General features: G+C 39.8%; 1 long non-coding RNA gene across 1 annotated transcript in view; it reads left to right on the top strand.

Annotated features, from left to right (window-relative positions):
* Positions 1 to 16,346, top strand: part of LOC104859997 — a 17,621-nt gene extending 1,275 nt beyond the window's left edge. Inside the window, exons 2-3 of the long non-coding RNA XR_779530.2 lie at positions 3,839 to 3,907; positions 16,242 to 16,346. This is a non-coding gene — a long non-coding RNA (uncharacterized LOC104859997). The remainder of the gene's footprint in view (positions 1 to 3,838; positions 3,908 to 16,241) is intronic.
* The last annotated feature ends 1,288 nt before the right edge of the window (positions 16,347 to 17,634 follow it).

The raw sequence follows: 17,634 nt of genomic DNA, 5'->3' as shown, positions 1-17,634 counted from the left end.
ATATAAAATGTAAAAAAGTGGCTGTATCAGGGGTGGGTCCATCACTTTGTACCCACAGGACTCCCTCTCAGTTTCCACAGCCAGAAGTATCTCAGTGGAACTTGTCTTTCCAAAGCACAAATTTAAAACCATTGCTTTAGCCTGCAGTTCGTACTGCCTGGACTACAAAGTAATATACATTTATTCAGCACATGTGTATTGAGCACCTACTGTGTGCCAGTACCATCGGTGAACTCACATTCTACAGGACAGATCAATAATGAATAATAAACAGAATGAATACATTAGAAAGAGATAAGAGCTATAAAAAAATAATGAAGGATACAGCTAGAGGATTCAGATTCCTATTTATAATTCTACCTGCCATGGGTCAACAGAGGCCTCGTTGAGGGACCCAAGCAAACTGTACTAATTTTGCCGCTGTGCTTACAAGAGTGGTGCATGAACTCATCGTAAAGGTTGCCTCTGAGACCCACCACCCGCACGTTTGTCTGCAAGGGTACCAAAGACAATTCATGATGGTTATTGATCCTGCAGCTCACCTGGCCTGGCCCGCCTCTCTCAGATCAGCAGGAGACATGAAGCCATACACTCGTTTCTATACCTGCCATCGTTCAGCGATCAGTCAAGGTCTTGGAGTCAGTATCAATTATTCACTCACTCATCCACCAGTCGTGTGTTTATTGTCTACCGTGTTGGTTTGGGACCCTGTACCAGGGCTCAATCGTATTACTCAAGAAGTGTGCAACCTAGTCAGAGGTAAACATATGTGAAATACCAGTCCCAAAACAACATGCTAGGGCAAAACAAAGTTATACCCCTGGTTAATGAGAATCCACAGGGCATCAGCCTAGGCCTGGGGTAACATAAGGCCACTGACACAAAGGATGAAAAAGTCTTCAGCAATGGCATCCCGCCCTCCTGCCTAACAAATTCATTAGCTGAATAATTACCCTCCTCAAGTCTGAACTACAAATAGCAAGTTCTGACTCATGGGGTTTTTTTTCTTTACCAAATAATTGTTAATTGAAGTAAATTGTTACTTTCAGATATTCTTGGACTCTGCATTAGTGAAATATTTTCCTTTGTTTACAAAGTAATTTATTTTGTTATATGTTCATTGCGCATGACACTTCATCGTGCTGAAATGCATTTTCTTGATTGTCTGTGGAGTAAACCCAGGGGTGATAAATGTGTTGCTATATTTTGTGGACTGAAAAATGTGTTGAGTAGAAGAGCAATAGAGGAAGGGCAGAAGGGAAGGGAAGGAGAGACAGGTACATAGAGAGAAAGACAGAGAGCGAGCAAAAATAAGTCCTACAGCAGGGAGAGCAATGTGTTTTGCCCATGCGATAAAGCATCCGCAAAGGTTATATCCAGGAGATGTGGCACTGCGCATGCCAGGAAGGCCAGGAGTCAGCCTGCAGACAGTCAGTTCTGATGTCTTTGTCTGGAAGCAAGTTACCCAAAAGAGCTGGATAAATGGCAAGATAGTGTACAATGGATTTTCTTTTCATAGGGCCCAGACTTTTCAATTGAGAGATCAAAGAGGAAATCTCAGAACGGAAACCAGATTTCAAAGGATGTCACCAGATCTGTGCTCATAGGCCTGGGTGGTTCCTTTATTCTCACATCCCACCCTGGTCTTTCAGGATGTCATGCAGATTTCTTCTGGCTGTGACCCTGCAGCCTGAGAGGGTGTGTGCTCCTATGAGTTGGCAAGCTCTTTCTGCTTGCAGGAAACAGCAACGTTTCACCCTGAGGAACTAGTTCTCTAGCCCACAATTCCAGTGCACTGAGGACGGCCCCAAGTGCTCCCGTGGCTCTTTTCTGTCCACCCCCTGCTTTCTTACCCACTCACTCATCCACTCCAGATAGCAGCCTCCGAAAATAGTTAGGGCTTCCTTCTGGACAAGACCTTACTCACCACCTCACCCTTTCAAGCTAAAGAAACTCCATCTCAAATGTTCCTGGGACTGTGTCTTGTGACACAAACGGGCACACAGCCAGTTCTTAAGTGGCTCCACCCTCCATTTTCTCCTTGTCTATCTAGATAGGTGGTCGTCAATCCTGGGCGCTCCTCAACCCATCCAAGCCGGCAGGCTGAGTCTAACAGTGCCAAGGACAGGAACAAATGCTTGTTTCTTTGCCTGGTTCTACTTTAAAAGCTTGTTTTCATAAACAGAAGAGCCACACAGAATCTATAGATTGCGCTTTCTGAGAATGACTTTGAGGGACAATTTATAGAAAGGCACAGTTTGGAGACCTTTTCTCAAAGTACATTACATTTTAGCCATAATCTCAGATGATAACTTCAAACATTCCTTGCTTCCCTTATAATCTATTAGTATTGTTTATAAATGTACCTATATACACTCACTAATTTTTTCATATTTTCTTTCTTAAGAAAATATGCTCCTTAGGTTTATCATTCTGGTGTAAAATACTTCTTTCTTCTTTCTGAATGTGTTAAATTTATCTTTTTAATCCTTCCTTCCAGTATTTGGTGAATAAATCTATATACAGTATGAGATTTTGATTCATTCATGTATTTATTTAATAAATAATGAGTACTTACTCTTTATAGCTAAAATCTTTTAATTTCAATGCAGTGTGTCTTCCCAGAGCTGTATTTTTCTCCCCTAGGTTATCTGCTTGGCCTTGACTGCTTCACAGGTGCCATTACCTGTCTTAATGACTGACAACCAGGATTGCCCCCAGCAACCTACCAGTTTTAATGCAAAGATAGAATAACATTCTCTTTTGTTCGCAATACTCCTTTTAATGGTGGCCTCCTTTCTGTTATTACGTTACCTCTTTACTACTCATTATTGGTTACTATTATTACATCTGTTTCATAAGTAACACCTGAGTATTTAGGGCTATGACTACTTTGGGGTACTTTCCCTCAGTGCCAGTTTTTCCCTTTCCTCATACTAAATTGCATATGGCATTTCCAAAGCCATTTGCAAAGTCTGGAAAGATCATTGTTTAGCATCTTACTATCTGAAAGATTTTAACCTTTCCTGCTTCTTCAGTTCTTGATTACCTATTAACTATTATGTCAAATAAAAATTTTTGCAAAATCAATTATTTTCTAAATCCCTATGGATTCTATCTGATCACAGAGAACACAGCAGTGTGTCATATTAAACCCACTAATAATTCATAAGCCTCCTTCAAAACGATAAGCTCCCTAACTACTGAAACTTTTCTGACATACGGTTTTTCAACTTCTTTAACCTTATCCTTTATCTTTCCATCAGAAGAGTTTTTAATACTAAGAAGCTCAGATGATATTATTAGAGATGAAAATAGTTGCCTAGGTATAAGCCAAATCCTTTTCTAAGCAAAGCAGTTGAAAGTATAACTTTTTAGTATGGATGATTTCAAAGCATGAAATAAGACTGCTATGTCTCCACCAAAACCGATGTTCCCTTCTTCTTGGTACACACCCGGACTTCATTTTGCAGCCTTCCTTCCATTTCAGTGTGGCCACATGCCCCAGCCCTAGCTATCATCCATCCCATTGAAGCCTTAAAAGAATGGATCTATTCTTACCTCCAGTTGGTGTAATTTGGCTAGTAAAACAGCTTTTCTCTCAGAATCTGGTCTCTCTGCCAGAAGAGATGATTTCCATAATCCAACGAGCAGATGCCGAGGCTGCCCAGGCATGAGGTAGAGTTCCTAGAGAGAGAGAAGGGTGCTGTATTACCAGCCCATTGGTTCTGTGATTTTAAGAAACGAGAAAGGACTTTTGTGTGGTTTAGTAGCAAGTGTTCTGGTGAACATGATGTCCCTAGGTCTAATTCATTGACTTTTTTTTTTTTCTCCCCAGGCCTTTTCTCTCACAGTTGCTACGGTACATACTGCTTCTGCGGAAGAAGAAACGATGAGAGAGATAACTGTGAGTTTTCACAAATAAATGTAATCAGGAGCACAATAAATTATACATCTTCATCATTCCTAATATTCCCCCATGTCCTTGGTGGCCAACCAGTGAGTCCCCTTGATCTGTTTTCTGCAGAATATCACATAAGTGAAATCACAGAGTTTGAATGCTGTCTTTTGATAATGGCTTCTTTCATTAATTACAGCATTTAAGCTTTATTCTTGGTTTTTATATTATTATCACTCCCCTTTTCACTGAGTTGTGTTGTTATATTGATATATCAAAGCTTGCTTATCCTATAGTTGAGAGATTTTTTTTATTTTTGTTAATCTAAAAATGGTAAAAATGCATGTACAAATTTTTTTTTGTGAATGTAGGCTTTATTTAACTTGACTGACAAATGAAATAAAAATAACAAGCAATGAGATTGCTGGGTTGTATGGTAACTGTATGTTTATAAGAAACTATCAAAGTGTTTTCCATAGTTCTTTTCTTAATTATCACCAGAGTTCTGGGTTTATTTTTATAGTTGTACTCATTTTCTTAATGTCATAAAGTAATTTGCTTATTCTCAGACATCAAATAATGGAATTATTTATGTGGTTTCGTTTGCTTAATGTAATGTTTATAAAATGCATTCATGTTATTCCATGTAACAGTAGTTTATTCTTTTTGCTGCTGAATAGTATTCTGCAATATGAATGCAAACTTGTTTTGTTCATTCATTTGTTGATGGGCATTTGGGTTGTAAGAAACAGCAGGGAAGTTGCAATAGTTTTGTGGTATGTATGTTTGTTAATCAGCAGTTTGCACAATAAAGGTGGGTTTAAAATAAGTAAATACTTTCTTAGTGCATGGTGAGAGATATAGGTCTAGTTTTAATCTTTGGCAAGTTGAAACCCAGTTTTTCCAGTTCCATTTATTAAAGAGGTTGTCTTTCCTCTTTGGCTCCTTTGTCAAAGATGAGGTGGCTGAGTGTGTCTGGGCTTCTTTCTGCATCTTCTAATCTTTTCCCTGGTCCTCGGGTCTGTTTCTTTGCCAATATCATGCTTTGTGTATCACAGTAACCTTGTAGTATAGTTTCAAGTTGGGCATCGTGATCCCCCCTACCTTGTCTTTATTGCCTAAAATTGCTTTTTCTATTCTAGTTCTCTTCTTGTTCCAAATGAATTTTTGTATTGTTTTCTCAAGGTCTGTGAAGTATGCTGCTGGGATTTCAATTGGGATTGCACTGAATCTATATAGCAGTTTTGGAAGTACGGCCATTTTTACTATGTTGATTCTTCCTACCCAGTAGCAAGGGATGTCTTTCCATTTTCTGATATCCTCTTCAATCTCTTTTCAGAGTGGAGGTCTTTGATTTCTTTTGTTAGGTGATTTCCTAGGTATTTCAATTTTTTGGATGCAATTGGGAAAGGAATTGCTTATCCCACACTTCTCTCTCAGCGAGACTTTTTTTTGTGTGTACAGAAAAGCTATTGATTTTTTTGTGGTTGACCTTGTATCCAGCTTTTTTGCTGAATTTGGTCATTAAGTCTAGAAGACTTTTGTTGGAGTTGAAGGGAGGGCAGAGGAATAGCAAAAAAATAAGAACCAAGATGGATTATGTAAAGGAGCAAATTTCCAATGATAAATGTCATTACATTGTATACCTTAAATGTACCAATAAAATTAATTTTTAAAATAAAACTAAAATAAGTTAATACTATTTAAAGTTGGTAGATGGTTATTTTCCGAGCTAAAAGCAGGAGGAAACTTTTCTCATAAAACAGGAGTTGAGGTAGAATCGCTTTCTAAAGTGCAAAATTGATGGTCAACATTTTCAAACAGCTAAAATTCCTGTAGTTTAGGCTGTTATGATTAAAGCTCCAGTGAATACTCTTGTCTTCGTGTTAATATATATTAAACATTTGTGCATATCCATATGGAAATACAATTACAAAATTATATAATAGCCATGTGTTTAATATTGGAAACTCCTACACCCAAATTTATAGGCTTTTTTCTTAAAGAGAATCCTTAAATTTTTGGGAGCTTCAGGTCTCATAAAGCTGAGTAGTCACTACCAAGAGTATTTCAGCTGAGGTCAAGCTCATCATCAAATCTTCTAGTGAGTTGAATCCAAACACACACGGCAAGTGTAGGAGTCCTCAGTCATATTTTCCTGAGTTCAGCCTCCTGCTGGCAGGTAATGGTAGGCAGAGCGTGGCGGGCAGCCTAAAACATGGCCTGTAGTGAGTGGACCTACACATTCTGAGAGAAGAGACAGTTGTCCTAGTAAGTCAGGACCATGATCCCTCCTGGCTAACAGTTAGGTCCTGAAGTTTATAAACCTTTGGATCTTGATATATCTGGATCATGGCATGCACCCTCATCTTCACTCGCAGGATGTTGGCAGAGGCCCAACAAGACATTACAATATATTTGTAATGAAAGTTCTCTCAATTTCCAGGAAACAGTGCCTTCCTATCTATCCATCATAGTTCAAGATGCAGGAACTGAAGTGTGGATTGTATGCATTCAGGACTTTGTGTGTTAGCAAATCCATCCCTGCACCACTAGGTGAAGACTAGTCAGTCAACAGCTTTGCCTCAGCTACAGTCTTTCTGCACATCTCAAGGAGCTAAATACTTCCCCATCCCTGGCTGTGGTCTAACTCCTGGGTCAGTTTGTTTCCCAGCTTTGCTGGATTGCCTTACACATGGTTCATTTCAGGAAATGGCCCCGTGATGAAAGACATGAAGTTTGTCTGTGGTTATTGCTACTCGCTGTGCACCAAAAGAATGCTCACCTCACCATGTCCTCTGAAGAACACACCTCTCATGCTTGGGAACCTGATTACAATGGTCTGATTAACCCACCAAGGGCTCAGATGGGTTTTAGTCAGTGCCAATTTACCTGAGAACTAGTCTTTCAGTTAATCCTATCAAAGGTTGTAGGCTAAAGGGGATGAGATTACAAATCCAAACATATTTACACAGATGTCTTTTTTTTGGACCTGCCACACACAGCCAGGATTTCATTTGTATCTTGTAACAAAATCACAATTATCACAGACCTACCTTGTTAGAAATTTAAGACCAGGATATTGAGAGAAAGGGGAGTTGGGGGCAGGGTAGAAAAATAAAATGGGTAGAGTTTAAATGGGGATGGGAAAGTTCCTGGGGAAAGGCTTCTAGCAGCAATCAGCTGAGAACAGCAGGTCTGTGTTCAGACTGTGTGGTTATTTTCTGATTAGGCTGGGTCATTTGTCTAATCAGATTTTCTGCTCCTGTGCTATCCAGTTTATTAGGCCCTTTGTACATGTGCAGCTTAGGGTCCCCTCATGGTCACAAGATGATTCAAAGTAACAGCCAACAAAGCCACTTTCCATGGAATAGTATTTATTAGGTTTATTCCAAGTCAGGCCCACTGATTCTGAATACGGAAAAGGAGAGATTTTCTTTTTCTCATGTTTAAGTCTAATGAGAAGTCTAGGTTTCATAGAATCTAATGTGAAAAAAGTTTCTTGATTACTCAGAAAAGATACACTGGGTGGAGCCTGATCTAGTAGGATTCCTTCCACAAATCTCAGTATTGCTTAAAGCTTACCATGTGCCACACATGGTGCTGGCCAGTGGTCACAGAATGATGGAGGGAAGGTTGGATGAAGGACTTATGGCCAGTATCTATCAATGACATGGTTTCTGCCAAAGAAGAGAAAATCCTTCTCTTTCATAAAAAAGTGCACACATGTAGGGGACACAGGAAGTAATCTTTTGTATTGGCCTTGTTCTGCCAGAGGTAAAGTGACATCAGAAAAAAACAAAAAACAAAAACCTTTTCCCCTAAGGGTCAAGTCGGTTTTTGTGTTTTTCTCCTGCCCAGCCCACAAAATAAAGTATTCATGTAAGCTGGCTTTGAAGACAAAGTAAAATGACACAAGATTTTCACATAGCCTTTCTATACTTTTAAACTTCCCTATTTGGGGCCATAGGAATGATGGGAACAACCTGTAAAAATAGTACTTTAAAGAAAATGTATTAAAGTTTAGGATAACTGCCTCGTATAGTTGTACACACAGTCATCTTATTTCAGATTCCATGACAAGCAAAATATGGCTATTTAGCAGAGAAGGCAAATTCTGTCCTGTGGCTAAGAGGAATTGAAGTCCAAATGATATGTGAAAATAAAATTCAATTTATCTTTAAATGCCATCTGCAGATGGTTTCTAGCATGCCTTCAGCTATTTTATAAAGTCACACACTCCACAAGGACTTTTTGAAGATTGTGTGTACGTTAAATTTTTAGAACTCCTTCCCAGAGAGAGAGCCTTACACATTTCCTCTTTGCTATTAAGTCCGGCCATTCCGAGGGCACAATTTCTCATGATTTGAAAAGAAAAATAAATCCTGTTTACTTGTGAGTTCTTCCTGTTTTTGAATCTGTGCTTCAGAAATAGAAATTTGTCATAGGTCTCACATTTAAGAATGTGGAGTCTACGCCCGGTGAAAGTAGCTTGGGAAAGTAAGTAGCGGAGACAGCATGAAGCCGTTCTGCTTTGGGAATCAACTCAGAAATGGCAAGTTCCAGCTCCGTCAACCATGTATCATTGATCAAGATCCAGTTACTCCATGACAGGCCCTGAGCTAGATTCTGAAGCCACAAAAACAAAAAGTCCACTTCCAAAGAGTTCAAATACTCTAAAAATAAATTCTGGATGTCTTGAAAGGCATGTGCTTCACCTCCTCTGTTCTGGTGAGGGGGGCCCTCCTCAGCTCCGCCTCTTTGCTCTAGTTTCTGAAATCTGCTCTGAGTGGTTGTCAGAATGCCAAACACTTGCAGAATTCATTCTAGATACGGATCCACAAACAGGAGAATAGAAAAGCAAATATGAATCACATAAGAGAAGGAAGGAGACCTACAAAGTCAGGTTTCAGTTCCAGTATTGATGTGGGCCAAAACTCAGAGCAGACTGAGAGCTGGTACATGTCCTGCCTCCCTACCTATTTCCTAGCAGATGGAACCCAAGGGAAAAAGCAAGAGCAATGGGAGGTTAGGACTCAGTCCTAACTCCAGCCTCTCAGTGGTTTTTCTCTTAGGACCTGCAGAACACTCAAACCGGCCTTCTAACCCTGTTTTCCTCCCTTTCCTTACCTGTGATGGCCACCACAGTCACAAGTGCTTCTGCCGTGTGCTTGGGACTCTCGGGTTTTTCATTTGTCTCCACTCCCTTTATATTCCTTCAAGCTTTCTCTAGCTGCTCCCTGTATTTCCATTACATGACCGACAGCCTCCTGAGTCATCAGTCTTTTCTTCATCTATGTCCTCCACTGAAGTCTACGTTTATCCTCCTCATAGTGAGGAATCTCTTAGCAAGACCACACTCTCTATTTTTCCCTTTCTTTACCCCATCACCTAAGAGATTCCTCACATCCAGGTTATTGCCCATTACCCTCCTTCCACAGCTGGAGAAACATTCCTCCTTGGATCCCATTATCTTGGCATCCTTTCACCAGCTTCTTGTCTAAGCTCCAAGATCCCCACTGTGTTCAGTGATGTCAGCCTAGAAATGCCAAATTCAAGGATTTAAAGCAGGTGGGACTTATAACTCAGTGGTAGAGCACTTGCCTAGTATCCATGAGGCTCTGGGTTCAATTCCCAGCACTGGGGGAAAAATACAGAATATAGTCCTTTTTTTCCTTCTATTTTAATCATTTCCTTCTGTCATTGTTCAGGAAGAGGTAAAGTCAAGTCAGAAAAAGTAATGGTATGGAAGGAGTGGGGGAGTAGAGAGCTGAAAAAAAATTTTTTTGCTGAATTCATACTGCCCATAGATATTTGAGTTCCTAGCCCAAACCCCTACAGGTGATAGGAAAGTCATACTTTCTGTATTTTAACAATTCTAGCTTTGAGAAGTTTGTTTTATAAGTGGAAGTATATATTCCTATAATTAGTGTTACTGGTCTAGCCCTGCCTTTTGAATTGTACACACTGCTTTCAAGGTAATATGATTGGTGGAACCACTTCCTTCTCTGGCCACCGTCTTCCTTTGAACACAGACTAAACTTTTCACATTATGGTGGTGTTGGTGGTGTTGGTAATGATAGACAGTAATAGTGGTGGTGTCATTGGTAATGGCGCTCGTGATGGCCATAGTGATGGTGTTGGTGATGATGGCGGGGTTATGGTAAAGGTGGTGTTAGTGGAGTAGTGCTGACTTCACTGACCACATAATACTTTTAACTTGCCAAGTCAATGAATTAAAACTAGAAAAAAATTTTTTACTGCTATTCACATATCCACCCATGATCTTTTCCAAGCACTGTTGGCCTTTTGACCATGCTGAAATTATTGAACTTTGTCTTGGTAGATTTGAGCCAACATAATGAAGATCATTTTAGATCCTGATTTTGTCTATTTCTTTTGCCATTTTTCTCAGCTCTGGTTCATCTAAAGACTAATGAATATATATTCTATATTTTTATTTAGGTTTCTGATTAACTATGAAGCAAGCAGTATTAAAGTTAGGGCCGATAAAAGGATACTAAAAAGTGTCCATCAGGGTAGTATTTATCTGTTAATCAGCATCCTGTGAATACAGTTGTTCAATTCATCAATTTTAATGTACCTCATTTTTTTTTGTCCCCAAGGGTAGCCTGAAATTTGGCTGCTTTTGATATTGGATTTGTCATTTATACCAATTTAATAGCCATGACCCTCCAAAAATTAGTTTAATATGACTTTATCTTTGTCAAGTTTTGTTCCTACAACAGAATACCACAGACTGAGTAATTTGTATGAAAATTTTCTCACAGTTCTGGTGGCTAGGAGGTCCAAGATTAAGGTGTCAGTGTCCGGTGAGACATGTTCTCTGCTTCCAAGATGGAGCTTTGAACTCTGACCAGCAAATGAGGAACACTTTGCTCACATGGCATATAGAAGGTGAAAAAGGGTAGTCTTTGTTCCGCAAGTTCTTTTATAAAGATACCTCCAAATTATAAAGATATCTCCATCACTTCATAAAGGCCGTACCTCTCAATCCTGTTGGGTTGGAGATTTAGGTTCAACATGAACTTGGGGTGGGGATAGGGCGAGACCAATAACATTCCAACCACTGTAAATGTCTCTAAAGTATTTGTCGGTAACCAGATTCCTTTTGTAAAGAAGATCTACCCCCACCCTATTAATAATCAATCCTAAAATCTTACTCAGAATTTGTGGAATTCCTACTGATCTTTAGTGAGAAGAACACCTCTTCATTTTGAGAACCAGAATCATACCGGCTCACCTCCAGGCTTTTAACATCTCCTCTCCACAGCTGTTTTCCTTTTCCTCGGGAAACAAACATTCCTCTTGGAACCTCAAAATTTATTGAAACCTCATGGCTTCTCCAGCTTCTGTTATCATTCCTTGTGTAGACATTATATTCCCTCTTTGTCCATCCGCCAAGATGCTCACACTTTACTATAAACTTCTTAGCAGCAGGGATGTTGCTTATTTTTTTTATTATTATTATCCTCTGCAGTACTTTGAACAATATACTTGACGGGTTGAATTGAATTTCCAAAAGAAAAAAATAGTTTGATCTGTGCAGTCTCAAAATCATTTTTGGTCAAATTGGATTCTTTTCATCTATCTTAATATCTAATTTGTGCATAGTTGAATCAGTCTTGCAGTTAATCTGATGCAGTAGTTAAGAGTACCAAAGATAGTATATTCATTTTTCTGATCTGGTGATTTTTAATCATATAGTCACAACCGCTCGCACAGAAAAATAAAACAGTAAATTAAATAGCAGGATGACGAATGGAATTATCCTTAGCCCCAAAGGCTATTACAGATAATCTATAGTTTCTGCCAAATTCATTCATTCAGCTTTGATCCAACACTCTTCTGTTAGGTAACATTAATAGCAAACAGTTACTACTTCCTAAAGGTGACTGGTCCTGTAGGACCTCTCTTGTGTCCTGGCTATGCTGGTTACTACTTTGTGACCTTATGCCAATTACTTCACTTGTCAAAAAAGACAACATAACCATTAGTTATATGTTTCTTATTTAAATGTACTGCCTCTTGGAATTCTCCCAAGAACCCCTTTGAGCTCCCAAGAGCTCTTATATGAGAAACGTAAATTAGCCACTCCTTCCTTGTTTTTTCCTTCTTTACAAGTTTGCAGTGTGCCGGGTGCTGGATGTTGAAAACCATACAAAAACGATCATGCCAGAATCAGTCTTGACCCTGCCCTCTAAGACTTTATAAAATAAAAAGGGTTGAATCTCAAATAATTAGCAATAATTAAAAGAAGAACAAAGTATTTCCCATACTGGTATGAATGTGGAACACAGCACAGAGGATCCAATGGATGACGTTATATAAAAGGTAGAGTTTTCATTGAAACTGGAAGGATCAAAAGGATTTCCAGAATCATAGCAGAAGTAAAAGGCAATCCAGATGAGGGACCTCCCAAAGCAAAGAATGGAAGCATAAAAACTTGGGGTGCAACACTCTCCAGAGAATATTTCTCAACCTGCCAGTCATAAGAATTATTTGTGTGACCTGACTAGAATTACTCTTATATAGAATATGTCAGCTAGGAAATATTAGGGTAAATTGCACATAAACAAATGAAGAGTTATTTTGAAAAACTTTTTTTTCCTATATTATGCATGGGTATTGGGTTACGGTATAAAATGTATTTCTTACTGTGAACTGTGGTCTGAGAAGTTGGGGAGAAACCCAGCAAGAGCAATTGAACCTTTAGTCATGTAGAGAGAGATGGAGTTGTGGGGTTGTGGCTCGTAATCAAGGAAAATAGCAAGCAGGATTGGAATAATGTGTTGGTGTTTGAGGTGACGGAAGGGAGACAGATCAGGAGAAGCTGCAACAGCCTGTAATAGCTCATCCCAACTTAACATCAAGTAAGCCTGTTCTACAAGGTATTAGAAGGTGTAAACAAGGAAAACGTTTTCTCGTGAGCAAGTACAATCATTTAACATGTGGATAGAAGTGAATTTACTGGAAAGCTCATGAAGCTAACGTTTCAGGACTCCTGGTTTTCAGTGTTCCATTCCAAAGACCTGTTCTGAGTTTTGTATCTACAGTGTTGGTGTCATTTTTCCCTAAGAAGTACCTTCAAATTGTATAGACTTTGATATCCACAAAACCTGAATCTGCTCCAGCTGTATTTAATTTTAATTTAACTTATACAAAATAAGGCTTCTCCAAGTTTGAGAGACAGGTACACATTTTAAATTCCACTGAGATAACAATTTTATACCTCCTTTTCTGTCCTCAAATTCCCATCCGTCTTCATTAACCCTTCCTTTCAGTGGTCTTCACTCCTCATATTTCACGGGCAAAATGGGCGCCATTCAAAGGAAATTCTTCTTCATACAAATAAATCTATCACATTGCTACCAAAATTTACATGACAGCCCTTGGATTTTTTAGAAAATGGCGACTTTTGTTTTTGCTAATTGACCTCATCTTTTCCTAGCATGCTTATGTCAGGGGAGGAAACGAAAGCAAGGTTATTAAAAATAACTTGGTTTCTTTCCATTCAAAGAAACTGAAAAAAATCAGATACACAAGCTTAAATATCTCATGGTATCTCTTATATGAGAAACCTAAATTATAAATAAAGAGTAAAATAAAAATAGATAATAGGAAGTAGGGAGATCGAACTTTCTCACATGGGAAAGAGATCAAGAGATGAAGGGGGAGAAAGTAGACATTAAGATGTGTTACATACATGCACCAATTCCACACAAGGAATGTAAACATTATGTGTACTAATAACAGAAAAATAAAACTAAAACGAAGATGCTGTCAGTGCACTATTCTCTGTGGAGTAAGCACTCTGCTTTCCCAGGTGTCTTCATCTCCCTGCGGTCTCCTCCATCTCCTTGGGCCCCAGTGGAAGCTGGTGGGCATTGACAGCAGTGGGGGAGAGGTGTCCAGTCCACTTGCTGTCCTTTGACCTTTGGATCCCTGGTAGAAATTGACTCGGGGTAGCGGGCTCCTGGCTGCCCTGTGACTTCCTCAGACAATGCTCTGTCTCTCACTGTGTCACTTCTCTGCCCTGCCTCGGGCTATTCTGTGCCTCTGTTCTCTTAGCACATTCTGCAAGCAGCTGCTTTCGCCCATCCTTCGGGGTTGGGTTGTGGTGGCAAGGCTCCTGGAGGCAGTTTTCAAGCAACTCCTTCAGCTTTCACTTCTCTCCCACCCTCTATGCCTTGTGCTGCCAAGCAAAATGTCATGCTAATTTGAAAGGATTTCAGCCACCCCCAGGCTTTTCCCCAGGAAAGTAAGGACCATCCATCTAGATTCTGTTTCTTATAAATCTTTCTAAAACAGTCCAATAAAACATACTCTCAGGTTAGAATTTAAGAGGATTTTAAACCTCCTCTCTTTTCTGGTCTCTCCTTCCCTTTATACTCACTTGCCTGACCGAGGTAACCTTCCTTCTCCTTTACTTTGCTCTCTTCCTCTATTCGTTGTGTTTTGTCCAAGTGCAGTATCCTCCATTTCTTCCCTGGAGGAATATTTGTGATTTTGTTGTATAGTAGAAGGTCAGCAAGGAAGAAAAACCCAAATGGTAGACGATAAAAATGACATCAATATATGGTTTTTAAATGTTCAACTTACTACACTACAAATAACTGCCCATCCATAATATCTTTCTCTTCTCATTACCTTTGAGACCAGTGACATTAAAGGCCAATCTTCCACTTTCCCTGTGTTAAGAGTCCCTATTACCATTAAGGATTTCTCCCTCTCCCTCTGCCTTATCAGTCTCTTCTTCTGAGAGTACTCCTCTCACATAGGGATTTCACTATCACCCACATTAAAGTGACTCGTACTTGACCCCAAAGCTATGGCACCATCTCTTCTGTCATTTAGAGTAGACCCGCGAAAGAAGTGTCTCGCACTCCACTCTTTTTACTGTTATCTCTTTAGCTATTTAATCCACATTTGGTTTTTGTTGTTTGTTTGTTTGTTTACAGTTTTGAAAGTGCCATAAGACTTTTCCTTTTCTTTCTTCTTTTTCCCCAGAGTCTTGCTATATAGTTCAAGTGAGCCTTGGACTCATGGTATTCCTCCTGCCTCAGCCCCCAGGGCTAGTATTATAGGCACACACCACCACACCTACTCAGAATCTGTGTTTTGGGGAGGACCCTCTTGCCTTGTGTAGGCCACTCCCTCTCTGTCTCCCCACATTGCCTTTAGTCAGCTCCTGCACCAGGGAGGGGTTGGGGAGAATCTTTCTCTTCTAATAAAGATACCAATTCTAACACATTAGTATCCCACTCATGTAGTTTCATTAACCTTAAGTACCTCCTTGAAAGTTCCATCTCCAAATGCAGTCATATTGGGGAATAGAGCTTTTTTTGTTGTTTTGTTTTGAGACAGGGTCTCACTATGCAGCTGAGACTGACCTCGAACTCACTGTGTAGTCCAGGCCGGTCTCAAACTCACAGCGATCCTCCAGCCTCAGCCTCCCTAGTGCTGGGATTACAGGCGTGCACCACCACGCCCGATGGGAATAGAGCTTTGACATATGGTTGGGAGAAGGTAGATGACAATCCTGGCTGTAGAACTTCCTTACTGCTAAAGGCAATGGACATTTAATTCTCATATTTATCCAGTAGACAGTACTGAATGTAACCATTTATACCTGCTTTTTGAAACGTTCTTCTCTCTTGTTTCTGTGGCACTACCTTTTGTTTCTTTGTTTCATTTTTCTCTTTCTCTACCAACTCTCCTCTGAAGGGCTTTTGTAGGGAATGTCTCTTCTTATTGTCATCTGATCTTTGAGTTGCTGAAGTAAGCCCTGGATGCTTTCCCTCTCTTTACCCTTTATCTATGCTCATGACTCTCAAATTCACATTTGCAGCCTTAGTTCCCTATCATACCCATGTGCCCAGTTAGCATCATCTTTGGATATGTTAATTCCAAAAATTCCACATATATGTTAATTTGGAAATACTTGAAAAATAATGACTTGTTCTTCTGAAAACACTGTCCTGACACCATTTTCCTTCACATCTTAGAGAAGGGCAAATTCAGTAACTCAGACTAGAAATCTAAAAGTCCTCTGTGATTTCTACCATTCCTGTACTTTCCACAATATAGCTAAATGGATGCATACTGAGGCCATACTCTTAAATGAAATAAATAGGACACATGAGCATAAATACCAAATAGTTTCTCTGGTGTGAGAACCCAAAAGTGTAATTAAGGGTCAAAATGTATATATACATATATAAATGTATAATAGGTGATGTGAAATAGGAAGAAAAAGTCTAAGAAAAACTCAATCAAAAAAAGTGCAACTCTCCAAATAACTTTTTATTTCTACTACCAGCCCCTTTGATCATACCACTGTCTCATCACATCGTCTTCCCCTGACTTTGTGCAGTCTCCTTCTAACTGGATTCCCTGTATCTTTCCCAATCAATATGCCATCTAATTCAAGGGATGTTGGCCTAAAACGTAAGTACCTTTTATTTTTCTTCCATTTCCCCTTGCTCCCTGACTCTTTCTCGAAAATTTAGCCCAAAACCATAGATTTGTGCTAACCCGCCTAGAGATTAGTGTGGGGGACTGAATATAATGACCCAGAACTTGGGAGATCAGATCCAAACAGGCTGGGGCAGGCATCCATGCAGAGATATGGCTTGGTGCATATTGCCTAAGCCTGGCTAGGTGAGAAGGCTCAAGCAGGAGCTGGTGAAGATGGTGATGATCCACCATGGCTGTGGGAGCCCAAGGAGACGGAGGAGGATGCTGGGAGATGATGGGTTAGCAGCACAGATGGAAGATGGATTCTGTGTAAAGATACTAACTAAATAAGGAAATGCGTTAAAGGTGATGAAAGTCAGGTTTCTTACTGAGGACGAAAGTAGGGTGTACAAATATGTGAAATGTGGGCCAGTATGCTTTACCTTGTGGTGTTGTTGGGGAATTGGGAATAGCAATGTAGATTCATGGATTTCTAGTATATACGGATAGACATGAAAATAAACACTGATATAAATACGTGTAAATATACATTTATAATGCATTGCCACCTTGCCTGTCTACTGAGAGAGCATGGAGCAGTGACATACAATAAGAACAACAAGAACAGATCTTGACTTCTCCACTACAGGAAACCAGGAATCCTTTGTGAAATTGATAATCTCCAACTTCCTGGGTTTTTTACTATTCCTTGAGCTTCACTTTCACAGCTTCAAGCATCACCCTTTGAGGGATTCCTCACAAGGACGTGACTGTGTCACCCATTTTTGTTTGGTCTCCCAGGCCTTCTACTGAAATCTAGTTGGAAGCTTCCATGACCCCATGAGTCTTGCATCTTCCATGCCTAAACACCACCACTACTTGGATGATACCGAGGTCTGCTTCTAGCTTGAGCAGTAAAGTGGTCCCCTTGAACCATGGCTAACGTGGTCTTGAGTGCCTGAACAGCTGAACCCTACTTCTCTAGGTGTCCCCGAATGAATAATTTATCCCTGGGCATCCTTTCAAAGGCATTTACCTTTTTACAGTACACCTTTGAGGTTGCAACTGGTGTGGTCTGACCATTTCCTGATAGCCCTTGTGATATCTTTTCTATTGTCTGAAAGGAAAGTCCTTGGCTTCTTTTTAATGATAATCTTTTCATCAGCTCTTTGGCTTAAATGATATAGGCACTTCCTTTCTGCACATTTGCAACATTATCTTTTGGCTCTGCTTTTTGCTCCTGATTCTTACAGTAG

Source organism: Fukomys damarensis, unplaced genomic scaffold (genome assembly GCF_012274545.1).
Source record: "Fukomys damarensis isolate Sample0158 unplaced genomic scaffold, DMR_v1.0_HiC HiC_scaffold_29, whole genome shotgun sequence".
Classification (NCBI taxonomy): Eukaryota; Metazoa; Chordata; class Mammalia; order Rodentia; family Bathyergidae; genus Fukomys; species Fukomys damarensis.
The sequence above is the reverse complement of the archived record's forward strand: the minus strand, read 5'-3'. Positions and strand labels throughout refer to the sequence as shown.